Source organism: Rhinatrema bivittatum, chromosome 9 (genome assembly GCF_901001135.1).
Source record: "Rhinatrema bivittatum chromosome 9, aRhiBiv1.1, whole genome shotgun sequence".
In the NCBI taxonomy this organism is placed as follows: Eukaryota; Metazoa; Chordata; class Amphibia; order Gymnophiona; family Rhinatrematidae; genus Rhinatrema; species Rhinatrema bivittatum.
Genome location: NC_042623.1, coordinates 81,626,464 through 81,644,130, shown reverse-complemented (window position 1 = coordinate 81,644,130; position 17,667 = coordinate 81,626,464). Strand labels below are relative to the sequence as shown.

At 42.3% G+C, this 17,667-nt stretch overlaps 1 protein-coding gene across 5 annotated transcripts in view; it reads left to right on the top strand.

Moving 5' to 3' along the window:
• The window catches only part of PLXNB2 (plexin B2), a 503,243-nt gene that overhangs the window by 244,116 nt on the left and 241,460 nt on the right, over positions 1-17,667 (top strand). The window contains exon 3 of one of the 5 annotated variants that reach the window (XM_029617386.1): positions 10,925-11,009. The exons of the other annotated variants lie outside the window; for them this stretch is intronic. The gene's annotated coding sequence lies outside the window, so the exon portion shown is untranslated. The remainder of the gene's footprint in view (positions 1-10,924; positions 11,010-17,667) is intronic. 5 annotated transcript variants of the gene reach the window in all.

Genomic DNA, 17,667 nt, shown 5'->3' with positions numbered 1-17,667 from the left:
AGCCAACACCTAAAAGTGGCATTGGATGATTAAATTGTAGGAAGGAGTGGAAGAGTTAGGCGAGAGAGAGAGGGAGAATTGGGGGTGAGGGTAAAGTAGTTGTAAGATGTTGGGTTTTTTTGCTAGTTGATACAATAAAAAATGTAGTATGTGCGCATGACAGCTGTTAAAATTCATTAGACTAGCCCTTTCAGTTTGAGTAGGAAATTTATTTTTGGGCTGACTCAACAATGGCGTGCTCCTTGTTCCCTTTTGCATGGATTTGGACAGTTTGTAGGCTATGAAGAGAAATTCAGGTTATGATAGTCACTGTTAATAGGTTTCACCGATCTTGGCTGTGCTTTAGGTCTCTGTCTCTGGTACCTGTTATCCTTGCTGCATGTGGGGAAGAATGAACAAGACTCCTAACTATGTAGAAGAGCAGCGTTTTCTTCCCAAGCCCATCCTCCGCTCCTCTGTCTGGCTGAGACTTGGAGGTGCATCCGTAGCCCCTAAGGGAATCTCAGCCATCACTTGGCAGACCTGGTATGTGCGAGTCCCACATTATGGAAAGAGCTGTGGTCTGGGGCCTCCAGCCAAGGATGATTGCTTTAATGGCTGGGCTGGTTTGGGGGAAGGGATTATAAAATGTGAAGGGAGGCCCAGTTAGTTGTAAGTGAGTGCTTATGGCTCTGTAGCCCATTAGAAACTAGTTCTGTCTGAACTGGAAGCCAAGAAGAAAAACTGCTTTCCTGAGGTTTGCATGAAAACTCAACATCTGATCCACTTTAATCCAATTTTCCAGAAGAATCCTGCTGAACTGCAGTGTATCTGTAGTCATGATAAGAGGATAAGTGTGAGATCTTTTTTGAGCAGTTTTTTTAAATTTTGATTTGAAACAAATTGTCATGGTTTTATCTGCTGTGCAGCCTCACCCTGCCCTGGTTGTACCTACTGTGATGCCTCCCCAACGACAGAGGCCTCCAGCAAGCTTTGCCAAGGGTTCTGCCTGCTACAGTCTTCCCTCCACCAGGGGTCCTCAGTGAGCCTTGCTAGTTACCTCCTCACTAATTCTACTATGCCCAAGCCTTAACCCTACTTCACTCAGCCTGCTCTTCATGGAGTCATCTCTGTTCTCTAACCTGACCACTTGTATCTTGCTATTCTATCTTATCTTGCAGCCTACCAAGGCTTTGTCTTACCTTTTTGGCCTTCTGCCTTGTCTAGCCCTGCAACCTCCAGGCCTTCTGCTTTATCTTGCTGAGGCTCCCACCCCCCAACCTCCTACTTTGACTTGTGGCCTCTTGGGCATCCTTGCCTTGCTCTGTGACCTCCGGGCCTGCTAGGTTCTCCTATTCAGCCTTGTTCCCTGTTGGGATTCCCTGTTTAGTGTTACCTGTCCTGTCCTTATCTAGTCCTGTCCTTGCTCAGTCTTGTGCCACCCTATCCAGTCCCTTGTCTGTTTCCCAGTCCTTGCCCTTGTCCCTGTCCCTGGCCTAGTCTGTGCCCTGTGTGCAGCCAGCACCTCTGTCCAGTCCTCCGCCAGTATCTGTGACCAGCTTCCATTCTGCCTTACCTCGTCCAACCTACACCTGTACTCAGCTCTATCTGCACCATGATGTTCCACAGAAGACCAGCCCTACCGGCCCTCAAAACCCAAGGGCTCAACCTGCAGGGGAGGGGGTTGGCTGCCAGCAGCTCGAGTCATTTGGCTCTTCTGCTGACAGGGTCTGGGAAACCCCGCTAGCTTTTCTGTTGCCACCGTGCCTCTTCTGCTTCCTCTGGCAAGGCCTAGGAAAATCTGCCAGTCTTTCTGGTGCCATTGATGTCACATGTGCAAAATAAAAAATTAAAATTAAAAAAAAAAAAACCAAACTTTATTTTATTTATTTATTTATTTAAAATTTTTATATACCGGCATTCATGATACAATCACATCATGCCGGTTTACATAGAACAAACTTCCTGCATGGGCTGGATTTCGCAGGGTGAAGGGCTGGAAAAATGAGCTCCATGGGCTGAATCCAGCCCACAGGCCATAGTTTGGGGACCCCTGCTATAAAATAAGGATAAGATATTAGGATGATGGTTTCATTTTCCATTAGTTCCTTCCAAAAGGAAAAAGGTCAGGACTTGAGGTTTAACTCTTCTATAACTAGCTCTCTGTGCACCAACTTTGTTGGTTTCTAAAGTAACACTAGATTTATTTTTAAATGTGCCATTCTTTTTTATTGCTATATAATAGTTTTACAGAGTTGCAAATGCAGACAAATGTACTTGGTCAAGTTTGTTGTTGCATTTAACGGTGAATATTTGCTATTAATGTCAACTGTAGTGCTGAGCTCCTCTCACTGGTTTATTTTTAGTACTTAAGCTCTGAAGTATTTGTTTTGAAGTCTAATTTTGCAAAAAAAAAAAAAAAAAAGCCCACTAATCTAGTTTCATGTGACCCTTGATTTTGGATTCAGAGCTGCATACTGGTGCTTGCAGTGTATTGTGAAAAAGAAATGGTAAAGGAAATGCACACCATGTTATCAAAATGCCTTTAACCCTCTTAATTGGTTGTATGAATGCTGCACAACACCCCAGGACTCCATATGGTTTGCATAGGATGTTTGTGGTGACTGATTCCTAGTTTGGTTTTCTGTTTTGTACTGTTGGAAACTCAAGTCTAATTGCAGCTTTTTTTTACTGTTCATATCCATGTTTCAAACCTTGCTTATCACCTGCTGTCGGCAGGGCGCCTTAGTGTGAGACGTAGTACGAGAATGGCAGGGTGTGTTCTGCCGAGCATTGAAAACGTGCTTTCATTTGAAAGTATAAAGCCAGGAGAAAATGTGTCGTGTAGCCATTCACGTCTGAAAGTGGTTTGTGACAGTCGCATTAAACCAGGGGCATCCCACGAAGCTTAGGTCTTTGTTCATGTTCTGGGTCTGTTGTGGGAGTGGGCTGTGGAGCTTAGTATGTCAGGACAAAAGGTAAACAGAATGAGGCGTGGGAAAAGGGGGGACCATTTTAAGGTGAGGTTCAAATTTTAAAAATACGGTTCTGGGTCAGGCTTGTGACCCAGTGGCCATGCTGTGCACTGCCATATTGCAAGGTCCCTAGTTCGATCCTCAAGTCAGGTCTTCCGGTCACCTGGGAATGCTGCGGAGAGAGGGGGAAGGCATGCATAGTCGAGGGCAAATCTGATGGCTGGATTTTAAAGCCCATGAATAGAGTTCCACAAGGAGTCCTGTCTTCAGGATCATTGCTGCAATGACCAGACTAGGAGCAGTGGGAGAAAATAGGATGGATAAACAGTGTGAGGGAAGGCTCATGGTGCTGGTTCCAATTGAGCTAGAAGCAAAAGAGAGGAAGATCTACCAGGCACCACTTGCTCCATCTACCTCCTCCCCTCCCCCCCCCCCCCCCCCCACCCAAAATAAATATTTTTGTAAATATTGCACACACGGTTTGAATTTTACTTGGGCAAGTAGCTTTCTATTTCTGGAGCTCCGGTTCTGGGGGTTTTTTTCCCCCACCTAGAGTATTAATCTTTTTTAGACATCTTTCCCTAAATTGTATGGTTTTCTTCATTTAGAACAAATGTAAAATAACATACAATATTTCACTATAAAATGAAAGCATGCAGCATCTTAAATGCATAATTTTTTCTGCCTCGCCATGCATACTTTATTATAATAAAAATATTTGGCAGTTTCCTTCTCCTTTGGGGATTCCACTCAATTGGAACTGACTGCTATTGATGATATAGCACTATGTACCTTCCGCCAGTTTTGTATTAATACAATTAAATACATCAATTTTTGTTGTAAACCACTTTATGTTGAACTTTTGTTCAAGGAAGTCTGTATATAAGTTTTACATGACTACCTGTGGGGGGGGAGGTCCCTTATTTTTAACCCTGTCATTGGCTTGGGACCCACAGGCTGCAGCTCACTGAAGCTCCATGTACCTGCAACCCAGTTCTGGCCACTAGATGTCGCCCTTCTATAGTGACTGGGACTTCCTCTCCACTCTGGAGGCTTGAGTACTGCCTCTCCACAGCTTACTTAGCTCTGGCCAGCCAGACTCCCCAGAGCACTTTTTAAATAACTTCACTGACTTTTTTGCCTCTTGAGAAATTTCAGACCAGATTTATTTTTAAAGAGCATAGACAGAAGGCTAAACGATGTGGATAGTTTGCATTCCTTTAGAAATATGTAATTGTAGTTCTGTCTACTGAACCTCCTGGTTTGGCATATTTTCAGGGTTATATGATATTTTGGAGCAATCTCTTGGTAAACATTCTTACTTTATTCGATCAAGAAAAGAGATTTAGCAAAAAAACTGAGATCAATCGTTTAGTATTTTGTGGACTTAAATAATTAGTACATTAGAGTACAAATCATTTGCTTGTTTGCATAGGGGTTTAAATTAACATCCTTTTTCTGTTTGAAGGCTCTCTTCATTTCTTCTCTGCTTTTTAAAAGGTTTATAATTTTTCAACGTCAAGGTGTATGTTATCTAATAGAAAGTAAATCCTTTTATTTAGAAGTGCAGTAGGAGTTCTCGTAGCAAATTGCTGTGAGCAGGTTATTTCATATCCTCTTTTGATCAGAAAGAGGCTGTTCAGAGAAGCTCATAGCAAACATTGCTCAGAATGATTGAAGTCATATTGTCAGATCAACTGTTTTTTACATACATATGTGTGTGTATATATATCAACTGTTTGTACATATATACACACACACACACACACATATATGTATGTAAAAACAGTTGATTTGACTTAATTTTTTTTTTTCATAAGAAGAACTTAACATAAGAACATGCCATACTGGGTCAGACCAAGGGTCCATCAAGCCCAGCATCCTGTTTCCAACAGTGGCCAATCCAGGCCATAAGAACCTGGCAAGTACCCAAAAAATAAGTCTATTCCATGCTACTGTTGCTAGTAATAGCAGTGGCTATTTTCTAAGTCAACTTAATAGCAGGTAATGAACTTCTCCTCCAAAAACTTATCCAATCCTTTTTTAAACACAGCTATACTAACTGAACTAACCACGTCCTCTAGCAACAAATTCCAGAGTTTAATTGTGTGTTGAGTGAAGAACAACTTTCTCCGATTAGTTTGAAATGTGCCACATGCTAACTTCATGGAGTGCCCCCTAGTCTTTCTATTATCTGAAAGACTAAATAACCGATTCACATCTACCCGTTCTAGAACTCTCATGATTTTAAACACCTCTATCATATCCCCCCTCAGCTGTCTCTTCCTCAAGCTGAAAAGTCTTAACATCTTTTTAGTCTTTCCTCATAGGGGAGCTGTTCCATTCCCCTTATCATTTTGGTCGCCCTTCTCTGTACCTTCTCCATTGCAATTATAATCTTTTTTGAGATGCGGCGACCAGAATTGTACACAGGATTCAAGGTGGGGTCTCACCATGGAGCGATACAGAGGCATTATGACATTTTCCGTTTTATTCACCATTCCCTTCCTAATAATTCCCAACATTCTGTTTGCTTTTTTGACTGCCGCAGCACACCGAACCGACTATTTCAATGTGTTATCCACTATGACACCTAGATCTCTTTCTTGGGTGGTAGCACCTAATGTGGAACCTAACATTGTGTAACGATAGCATGGGTTATTTTTCCCTATATGCATCACCGTGCACTTATTCACATTAAATTTCATCTGCCATTTGGATGCCCAATTTTCCAGTCTCACAAGGTCTTCCTGCAATTTATCACAATCTGCTTGTGATTTAACTACTCTGAACAATTTTGTATCATCTGCAAATTTGATTACCTCAGTAGTCTTATTTGTTTCCAGATCATTTATAAATATATTGAAAAGTAAGGGTCCCAATACAGATACCTGAGGCACTCACTGCCCACTCCCTTCCATTCAATCCTACTCTCTGTTTCCTGCCTTTTAGCCAGTTTGTAATCCACAAAAGGACATCACCACCTATAACCATGACTTTTTACTTTTCCTAGAAGCCTCTCATGAGGAACTTTGTCAAACGCCTTCTGAAAATCCATGTACACTACATCTACCGGTTAACTTTTATCCACATATTTATTAACTTCTTCAAAAAAGTGAAGCAGATTTGTGAGGCAAGACTTGCCTTGGGTAAAGCCATGCTGACTTTGTTCCATTAAACCATGTCTTTCTATATGTTCTGTGATTTTAATGTTTAGAACACTTTCCACTATTTTTCCTGGCACTGAAGTCAGGCTAACCGGTCTGTAGTTTCCCGGATCACCCCTGAAGCCCTTTTTAAATATTGGGGTTACATTAGCTATCCTCCAGTCTTCAGGTACAATGGATGATTTTAATGATAGGTTACAAATTTTTAATTAGTATATTGACACCCTTAGTTTCAGAAGATAGATCCGGAGAACAGTTATGCAGCATTTTGTCAGATTTTTCTTAATATCATCTTTCACTAAGTTTAGCCTAATCGGATTGATAATGATAAGCAGTGATCAGTGAGTAAAACACTGTCATAACTGTCTGTGTATAAGACTCTGCCTAAATTCAGGATTTAGAAGAAGTTTATGGTTGTAAGGTGTTAACATCAAAACAAAAATATTCAAATCACTTCATACTTGGAATATTAGGCCCTCCCACTCTCTGAATTTTATAAGTACGTGACCAGCTTCGTGACAGTGTGCAGCGACTCAAGCTTGCTTGCTTGGTTCTGATATCACCAGTATCGAGAATTAGGTTTCGGGTACACAGTGAGCATGCTCAGCCTGAGATGCCTGTTTAATTTAAGGTCAAGAGATTAAAAACACTTGTTCTCCATTCACTTGCCCCTTTGCATCTACACAGCCCAACTCCATAGGGAAATCTGGATAAATCAAAACCAGACTTTTGCAAAATTTCTCCAACTTATTCACTAGGGATGAAATCCACTTGTCAAGTTTTCTTGCCTCCCCTTGCCACACCCATTTTTTTTTGGGGGGAGGGAGTGGTAATGAAAGTATAAGTACATTTCTTTCATGGAGAATGCAGCCCCCCACTCTCTCCTCCATACTCCCTCACTCAGATGCAGCTCTCTTTCTCTCTCCCATTCCCTACCATGCTCTACTCCTTCCCCCCCCCCCCTCCCCTCACTGTCTTCCCAGGCCCCAAGGTACTTCCATTTCTCTCCTCAGGTTAGATTGTTCAATTGAGAAATGATTGTATGTGTTGGCTGTAGCTAGTATATACTTGGGATGTGTATTCAATTGAAACATAGAGAAGATAACGACATTGACACTTCATTTTGCTTATGAAATGAAACAATAGACAAAATGCACTAAACTTTCCGTTTATCATATTTTGAGCATTCAATTAGCAAATAGTGCACACAAGTACCTGACATAGCGCAGCCTTGGTTATTCCTGAAGACCTGTCCCACTCCTGCACCCCTGGAGGCCGCCATTTTCTAAGGAACATTTTAAAATGCATCCGTCACAGGCCCCCCCCTCCCCATGCCCAGTCCTTTCCCCTTTGTTAAAAAAAAAACAACCCAAAAGCATACCCTCACCTGGAACTGGCCTTCTTTACAGCCCACCCTGCCAACCTCCCCTCCCCCACCCCCATATTAATCAAATTGTGCCTGGGTGTCTAGTGGGGGCCCAGGAGTAACCCCTCCGTTCCTGGACCCAGCAGCTGCCCTTCACCATCATCATGTAGCAGGGATTACCCAGTTGCACCAGTAGCCCACTAGGATGGCCAGCGCCATTTTTAAAAATGGTGGCCGCCAGAGCCAGGAGTGGAGCTGTTCACTCTCAGGCCCCCACAGGACCACCAGACACAATTTGGTGAGTCTGGGGGGGGGGGGAGGCAGGCAGGAGGGTAAGCGATGGAAAAGGCAGCTTCCAGGGGGGACTTTTTAATATAGGAAAGGGGATGGAGTGGGGGCAGAACCTGTGACAGGGGTTTTATTTAAAAAAAAAAAAAAAAACCCAAACTTTTCCTCAGTAAACACAGACTCCAGGATTGGATCTTTGGAGACCCCTGATGTTTGAGACTTGGGTTTTTTGGTTTCAGGAAACAGTGTATGTGCTATTTGCAAATAGTGTGCATTATTTGCCAAAGCAAAATGAAAAAAAAACCTCCAAACTAAAAATAAAATGGCAAAGCCCTCCAAGGAAACATGATAAACTAAACAAAAACGTTCTGTGCACCTCCCCTAGTACAGCTGTCATCGGGATGCAGGAGTCCTGATTGTTGCAGCACGACGGGGACTGTATGTATCTCCTAGCATCCTCATAGTCCCATGGATGTGTTGTGGGTTGGAAAAGATGAAGTATGGGTGTTACAGGATTTGTCTGTCCGTAGGAAGGGTTTGTCCTGCATGTGGAGCTTGGAGAAATGATTAAAGTCATGGAAAGGGCACAAAGCACAGATGGGACAGTATAGACAGAGTAGACAAAGCATTTTTTTTTTTTTTTGTTAAAAGGCAAGTACTTTGAACCCTGATGGGGAAAGCAACATTGGACACTTTATTAAGAGGGAAAACTTAACAAGTATTTTAAAATAATGGAAGACAGATCAAATATTTTGGAGGGTGTTGTCTGCTAGAAGGATTTGTTATGACTAGCCTCTTTTTTTTTTTTTTTAACTAATTTCCAGCATGCATAAAAGTTTTAAATGTCAGAATTGCTTCCATAGGACGTGGTGGGGGCTGTGCACTGGAGCAGGAGTGCAGAGATTCTGCTCTGAGGGTTGTCGGAGGTGAATTACAGGCAGGTAGAGAGTGTTGGGTAAATGGATGTGTTTCTAGGCATTTTTGTGGGCAGTGTGAAGAGTGTGGTGGTACCTCACCCTGCATCTTCTGAAAACTGTCACCTGTGCTGATTATCTTATTAATATCTTTTATTATGGTAGTTTTGCAAGACCTAAATATCCTGGAGGAACGAAGGAGATTTAGGTACTGGGAGAAAAGAGGGTCTGATACCTGGGGGAGGTTTGTGTTTTGCTCCCTATGGTATCCCTCTCTTCTCAACCCTACTTGCCCCATCCTAGGTGAGCACTCTCCCTAACTGATACCCTCTGTCACCTTCACCTCCCCTCAGCCTCCCTCTTATCTCCCCATGCTGATCATTGACAGTGGGGGGGGGGGGGGGAAGCCTTGGGCCGCACTCTCCTCCCGCTGTCTAGGGCTCAGCTTAGTTTGAGCCACAACACTATCACACCGCCATGTGGTTTAAACATCACGTGTGGCCTCTTGCAGCAAAGAACAATGACACAGCTGAAGGCACTGCAAATTTCCTTTTCCTTCTGCCAGTCTAATCAGCACAGGGGTTGCAAGGGTGCAAATGGCGGGGAATTGGCAAGGCTGAGGTAAAACTGTAGGGAGCATGCTTGGGCAGCCACTGCCACGTGGCCTGGTCCTGCCCTCTCCCACAGGTCCTCGAGGACCAGCCAATTAAGTAGCACAGGCCAGGTTTTGTTGCTCTTGCCACAGAATTCAGGGAGATCAGGGGCCCTGAACATCTCAGACTCCATGGCCAGTTATGCTGCTTTGAAGTGTTCTTATTTTGCTGCTTTTTTTTTTTTTGAAGAGGTTAATAAACATGTGGATAAAGATGAACTGGTAGATGTGTATTTGGATTTTCAGAAGGCGTTTGACAAAGTCCCTCATGAGAGGCTTCTAAGAAAACTAAAAAGTCATGGGATAGGAGGCGATGTACTTTTGTGGATTGCAAGCTGGTAAAAAGACAGGAAGCAGAGAGTAGGATTAAATGGTCTGTTTTCACAGTGGAAAACGGTAAAGAGTGGAGTGCCTCTGGGATCTGTACTTGGAACAGTGCTTTTTAATATATTTATAAATGATCTGGAAAGGGGTACGACAAGTGAGGTGATCAAATTTGCAGATGACACAAAATTATTCGGAGTAGTTAAATCACAAGAAGATTGTGATGAATTGCAGGAGGACCTTGTGAGGCTGGAGGATTGGGCAGATGAAAGAGCAGATGAAATTTAATGTGAGCAAGTGCAAGGTGATGCATATAGGGAAAAATAACCCATTCTGTAGTTACACAATGTTAGGTTCTATATTAGGAGCTACCACCCAAGAAAAAGATCTAGGCTTCATAGTAGATAAACCCAAGGAACATAGCAGAAGCCAATCCAATGTTGCTGGTAAGCGAGGAAAAAAGGGAGATCGGTGTAAAAAGAAGCCTTTATTGAAACTTGCATTTTTCCATGGTGAGACCGCACCTTGAGTACTATGTACAATTCTGGTCACCGCATCTCAAAAAAGATATAGTTCACTGGAGAGTGCAGAGAAGGGCAACCAAAATGATAAAGGGGATGGAACATCTCCCCTATGAAGAGAGGCTAAAAAGGATAGGACTGTTCAGCTTGGAGAAGAGACGGCTGAGGAGGGTGATATGACAGATGTCTACAAAATCATGAAAGGATTTTAATGAGTAAATGTGAATCAGTTACTTACTCTTTCCTTTAATAGAAGGACTAAGGGCACTTCATGAAGTTAGCAAGTAGCACATTTAAAACAAATTGTAGAAAATTATTTTTCACTCAACGTACAGTTTTTAGCTCTGGAATTTGTTGCCACCTCTTGTTACCAGCATTAGTAGCTTGAGATCTTTTTAATGTTTGGGTACTAGCTAGGTACCTGTTACTTGGATTGGCCTCTGTTGGAAGAAGGATACTGGGCTTTATGCGCCCTTGGTCTGACCCAGTATGGCATATCTTATGTTCTTATGGGGCTGAAAAGGACTGATGTAAAATGTTTCTCTACAGAGTCACTGGGGGGGGGGGGGGGTAGCCCACCCATAGCAAGAAGTTTGTAAAACCATAAATAGAAAAATTGCTTGGATTTAGTTAAAGTACTCCTGTACTCCTCTTATTTACGTGGTTCATTGTTTGCTTTCAAGAAAAGAAGGGGATTGCTTCTCAGGAAATAATAGAGACTGCTAACTCTTTATCTAGGGCACCATTGGAGGCAAGTACTCCAAAACCAGTAGGATCTGGACGGGACAGCAAGTACAACTTCGGGAGAATCCCCAGAAATCAGGTCAGTAAGGAAGTGATTTTGTAACCAACAACTATCACTCTTGAAACCTTATGGAATCTTATTGTAAGATTAGAAACCTCAATAACATCGTTGACGGAGGCAGTTGTAGAAACTAACAATTCAATAAAGAAGAATTCAGATCACATGAAGAGAAAATTACAGATCTTGATAGACGTATGGCACAAGTGGAAAAGATACAGCATCATCAAATAGAAAATGAAGAGAATTTCTTTAGGAAAATAGAAAATTTGGAAAATAATATGCAGGCACTAAATTTAAGTGTAATAAATTTTCCAATAATTATATAATACAAGTGTTAAAAATCCCAGCAATGTATGCTAGTAATTGTGAGAGCTTTTTATACTGGTCAAAAGAAAGATAATATAAAAGTTCAAACAGAGCAGGGAGAAAAAGAGGAAGAAGGATTACCACCTGTGGAAGCCTCCATCAATATCTCGGATTTACTAAAAAATTCCCATGATGCAGTAGTTAATTATAGAGGGACTCTAATAGTTAACTTTGCCTTTGTAACTGACAAGGAGAATGTATTAAGATCCTTTTTCCGATCACGCTTATCTATGCTCTACGGGCAGAGAGTCTGGGTATACCCAGACTTAGCACGTAATACTCAAATACGGCAGAAAACATTTCTAAATCTTAGACAATTGGTGTTAGATAAGGGTGGTAAATTCCTGTTAAAATATCCATATAGATGTGCGGTGAAGTACAGTGATCAAAATTATCTGATCACGGACCCGGAACATCTTAAAGATCTTCTGGGGATTGCAACATGAAGTTCCGGTTATTGATTGACTAAATGGGGGGGGGGGGGGTTAATGATTACTAATATTATTATTTCCTATAAGTATTCGCTCAAAATGTGACACCTCCCAATTGTTGCTTATTTGTAAAGAGTTAGTTATTACTATTATGTTAAAAAGGATTATCCTGAAAGATTTATAGATTACAAACTCTTTGTTACTAGCAAGAAATATCTTGTAAATTGTTTAAAATGCAATAAAAAGAAAAATTTTAAAAATAATAAAATAAAAGGGGGAAAGATGAAATGATGGATGTGTATTCTCTGTCAGGTCACTCCCTGTAAAAGGCAAGGGGCTACTTTAAGGTGCTGTTGAGTAGGGAAAACTGGGCTGCAATGCTGGATCAGGATTACCCAGTTGGAGTGGGGGGGACTGGGGGGGGGGGGGGGGGTAGACAGCATAAAGTTGCAAGGCTCATGAGGATCATTGAAGAAGCAGTCCATCCACAATAGATGATGATCCAAAACAAAATAGGCAACAAAAATAGAAGAACATATGTTCAACATATACTCTATAGAGTTTCTACAGTCTCTAACACAAAATGCGTCTCATGCATCTAGATTGGAAGTTGTGGGGAAACCTGGATGCCTTGGTCCCAGTAGGCTTCTTTTTCCCTTACAAGTCTATTTAGACCCTTGGAAATCCTCTTCTTCACCTAGGCAACGCACAAGTACCTGGCTGGTACAGCAGATTCCTGAACAATTTTCCTATGCCCATTAACTGGGATAACAATGTTTTGGGACCACTGGCTACAGCTGGATCCCAACTAGAACCCATTCCAACGGGCAGAGGGAGCAACCCACTCTCACAAGGAAAAGGGAAGGCAAACTGTCCTTTTCTCCAGGAGCCTGGAGAGCAACAAACATTGCTGTCTATCCTAGCTTTCCCCCCAATGATTCATGGAGTCACCTATATAAATGTTAGACAAATAAATCATCCTGTAGGAGACAGACCTTAATAGTATATACTGTAATATAGTTAAAACAGTTACTGTTACCATGTTAAATGTAATTTAGTTTCAGTTTTCATCTACCATGTTATAATGTAAAATAGGGCGGCCCCGCCCTATCTCTAAGTTTCCTGTAAACCAATGTGATATTTCGATCGAACGTCGGTATATAAAAATAAATAAATAAAATAAAGATGTTATAACATGCGTGCATCCATATGTGCGCGGTTCTCAGTGTGCACGCATGATATAAAATCGGTGCATCCATGTGCACACACCGGGAACCGCGCACACATGGCCGCACGCATGTTATAAAATCGGGTGGCCGTGCACACATGCGTGCCGGACTATATAATCCGTGCGTGCATCTGCGGGCGGCGCACGCAAGGGGGGGGATGAATTGAGCAAAGTCCATGTGGCGACGCAATCGGGCCTTCCCCAGTTCCCTCCCAGTCCGCTCAAATTAAGGAGCAGACTGGGAGAGAACTTCCCTCCCCCCCCCCCCCCCCCCACCTAACCTACCTTGGCTCAATGTTTTTGTTTTATTATTTGCTGCTCCTCGGGAAGTAATTTACAGGCTGCCAGCACGTGGTTCCCCCGGGACAGTGGCTAATGGCCACTGTCCCGGCCAGCCTCTGTCCTGCCCCGCCCCTTTGAAGAGGCCCAGCACATGTGTGCGTACCGCTGTTTACACGAGTGGCCGGACCCCTTTGAAAATTTGTGCAGCGAGCGCAAGGCCTGGCTACGTGCGTAATCCCTGGGATTTACATGCATATGCCTTTTAAAATCCACCCGTTAGTAAACACTGTACATATATGGAACTTCCCATTGCTGAAATGTTCACATTATAGTGAGATCTAGACAGTCTTAAATATACGCCACTTTTGGGGGGGGGGGGGGAATTTATCTGGTTAATAAGCACTTATAACTCCTCCTCCAGCCCCTGCCCCTTTATTTTTTTAAAAACGGTATTGTTTAAGAACATAGGAAAATGCCATACTGGGTCAGACCAAGGGTCCATCAAGCCCAGCATCCTGTTTCCAACAGTGACCAATCCAGGCCATAAGAACCTGGCAAGTACCCAAAGGGCTGTATTTTTTTTTTCCTTGCTACCAGCTATTAGTTGGTTTAAAAGCCCCCGAAAATTGAGTGATGCGAGGGAAAGAGAATACATTGTGACATTCTGGTTATGATTTCCCCATTGGAGACAAAGGGAGAAGTCTTCCCCCTAGTATGTTGGTTCTGGTCCGTGCATCGCTTGTAAGGGAAGGTTTACAGAACTAACAAAATACGTCGGAGCAATTTTGTTTCCGATTGCCCCTTCTCAGCAGTACATGGCATCCTTTTTGCTATGAGTCCCCTTTTGCATTTTTTCAAAACTAGAAATCTCATACATATGTTGGGGGGGGGGTTCCTAGTTTAATTGGGTTTTCCATACATGATAGACATCTAACAGAACTGAAATGTAGTTGTGATTCTGCTTTCAAAATCTTGTGCAACACAATTGCTACTTTAATAAATATGAAAGAATACAACCATCTTTGGAAGACGTTCTGCATTGGTCCTACATGGCAATCATGCCTTATTCGCTGAAGTTGAGTGAGTAGGTCAAAGGTTAGCTAGTGTCCTTGAGTAATTCTTAACAGCTATGTTGAAAGACCTTTTGTTAAGATAATTATGTCCATAATACACAATCCTATAGCAATTTTCTCTCAACATTGGAGTATTTGTCAAAAAAAAAAATCTGTAATTTGGCTAGGATAACCACTAATTTGGTACTTATTTTCTGCTTTCAAGCAAAGCTCATGCTTTCTCATGAAATAGAATCCCCATTTCATTATCCTTCAGATATCAAAATTCTATTGTTTGAATGCAGTTTAGAGCCAGGAAATGGTGGCTGAGTTAAGTATAATGATGTGATTTTAACATAAAAAGTATCTGTCTATCTTCTAATTGGAAAAGACAGCTCTTCAGAAGAGAACCATGGTCCTTTTCAGTTTTTGCTTTGTTGTAGTAAGGCTGATCAAAGCTTCCTGAGCTGCTTTTACTGGGCAGAGTCAGATGGTTGATGTGATCTGTGGGCCAGTAGTACTGTCACGCCCATAACATCCTCTGGCACAATGAACTCTGAATTCCATCTTTAGATTTATTTATTTATTTATGAACTTTTAATATACCGACATTCGAGGAACACATCACGCCGGTTTCCAGTTAACTCAAAGAAAGGAAAATTACATTTAATGGGGGGTGGAGCAGGCAAGAAAAGGGGAGAAAAGAAGGGCTGGGAAAGAGAGGGACTAAGAGTTAGAATACTGAAACGAAATAAAGAGGAGAAAGTGGAGAGGAACCAAAATAGCTATAGAAACTTACTATATTTACATCATTGGGAGAGTACATAAAGTAAATGGGCTAGCTATATACATAAATATATTGTAAGGCGAGTTCTGCGAGACAGGGTGGGCCTTGTCTAGGTTTGGTTAGTATCTGGGTAGGCCTGTTTGAAAAGCCATGTCTTGATGCCTTTTTTAAAGTTTCATAAGGATGGTTCTAGACGGAGATCAGTGGGAAGGGAGTTCCAGAGGGAGGGGCCAGCAATGGAGAAGGCTCTTTCTCTAGTGAGGTTAAGGTGTGCAGTTTTGAGGGATGGGGTATGAAGGGTGCCTGCAAGGGAGGTTCTGGTGGGGTGGTTAGAGGATCAGAAACGTGGAAGTTCTTCGAGCCAGGGAGGGTTATCTTTGTAAAGCGTGTTGTGTAGGATGGTGAGAGTTTTGTATTGAACGCGGAAAGGGATGGGAAGCCAGTGCAGATCCTTTAGAATGGGGGTGATGTGGTCCCTTTTGCATGTGTTGGTTATGATTCTCGCCATTGAGTTCTGCAGTATTTGCAAGGGTTTAATAGTTGATGACGGGAGGCCTAAAAGAAGGGAATTGCAGTAGTCCAGTTTAGATAGAATGGTCGTTTGCAGAACTAGGCGGAAGTCCTGGGTGTGGAGGAGGGGCTTAAGTTTGTTAAGGACGTGGAGTTTGTAGAAGCCCCCCTTTAGTAGAGACTTAATGTGGGGTTTGAAATTTAGGCATTGATCTAGTGAGACGCCTAGATCTCTTACAGAGTGCAGTGTGGTAAGGGCTGAGGCAGAGTTATGAGGGTTGGATTTAGATGTGTGTTCCGGTTGCTTAGAGATGAGGTTTTAGATGCATTCAGTGCAAGGTGGAGGTTAGATAGTAGGGAATTGATAGAAACAAGGCAAGATTCCCAAAATTGCAGGGATTCCATGAGGGTTTTTTGAATAGGGATAAGGATTTGCACATCATCAGCATACAGGAGAAACTTCAGGCCTAGGTCAGAGAGTAGGTGGCAGAGTGGTAAAAGGTAAATATTGAATAGGGTGGAGGATAGTGAGGAACCTTGGGGAACACCTTGTGTAAGTGGAATGTGTGATGATTCAGACTTATCAATTTTTACTAAGTATTCTCTGTGGGGGAGAGAGGATGAAAACCATGATAGTGCTGAGTCGGCGATGCCAATTTCTGCCAGGTGGGAAATGAGGATTTGGTGGTTGACAGTATCAAAGGCTGCTGAGATATCTAGGAGGACAAGTAAATACAATTTGCCTTGGTCCATGCCTATGAGGATGGTGTCTGTAATTGCTAGTAAGAGATTTCCAGTATTGCGACCTTTGCAGAAACCAAATTGTGATGGGTGTAGGATATTGTGGTCTTCAAGGAAGTCAGTGAGTTGCGTGTTGACAACCTTTTCAAGGATTTTGGAGATGAAAGGTAGTTTGGATATAGGCCGGTAGTTTGCTGGGTCAGTGGGGTCGAGGGAGGGTTTTTGAGGAGGGGCTTGATGACAGCAAGTTTAAGAGAGTCTGGGACTTTACCAAAAGCAAGAAGCAATTAACTGTCAGCTAAGGGTTTTGCAATGGCAGTGGGGATAGAGAGAAGGGTTTTCGAGGGGATTGTATCTGAAATGTGTGTAGCAGGTTTCATCTTTTTCAGGATGGATTCAATCTCCAAGGATGATGTAAGGTCGAGAGACCCAAAATTGATTTCGTTGATATTTGAGTTCGGAGAGGTGGGGAAAGGATTGGTGGGGAAGCGAAGGAGAATATTGGTGATTTTGTTCTGGAAGTACTTAGCTAGTTCTTCGCATTTATCTTTGGCGTTTTCTTCGTGGGAGGTGGGAGGGGTGGTCTTTGTGAGATCCGCAACATTAAGAAAAGGGCATTTGAGTTGAATTGATAATCATGAATTTTAGCTGAGTAGAAATCTTGTTTGGCTTGGAGAGTGGCTTGACGGTAGGTGTGCAGTGTATGTTTGTAAGCTGTTTTGTGTGAGGGGGAGGGTTGTCTACGCCAGATGCGTTCTTTAGCTCTGAGGTCCTGTTTTATCTTTTTTAGTTCACTGGTGTACCAGGGTTTTCTATCTGTTTGTGACAGGGGTATTTCTTTATGGACTATGTTCAGCTAAAGCAGAACCAAATGCCAAAGGAGGACAGATGGTGGCGCAAATTGATTTCCTACTGATACTACAGGGGAGAAAGGAAGCCAGATGATCCAAGCACGGGGTGTGGTAGGTCCTTCGAGAGAGACCTAGCTATTTATGCTATCTAAGACCTGGTTTAATGAGTCCCATGAATGGGATACAGCCATATTGGGCTCTAACCTGTTAAGGAAGGATCGAGTGCTAGATAGACATGTGCATTTGTTTGAAGCAAAAATGGAAAATGAGACAAATGAGCCTGTTTTCGTTTTGTATCAAACAAAAATTTGACCTCTAAAAACAAAATTTTTTTTTTTTACATTTATTTTTGGCAAAATATAGCAAATAGCATATAGTATTTGCAATACTTCACCAAAACAAATAAAAACATATAAAGGATGTGAGAA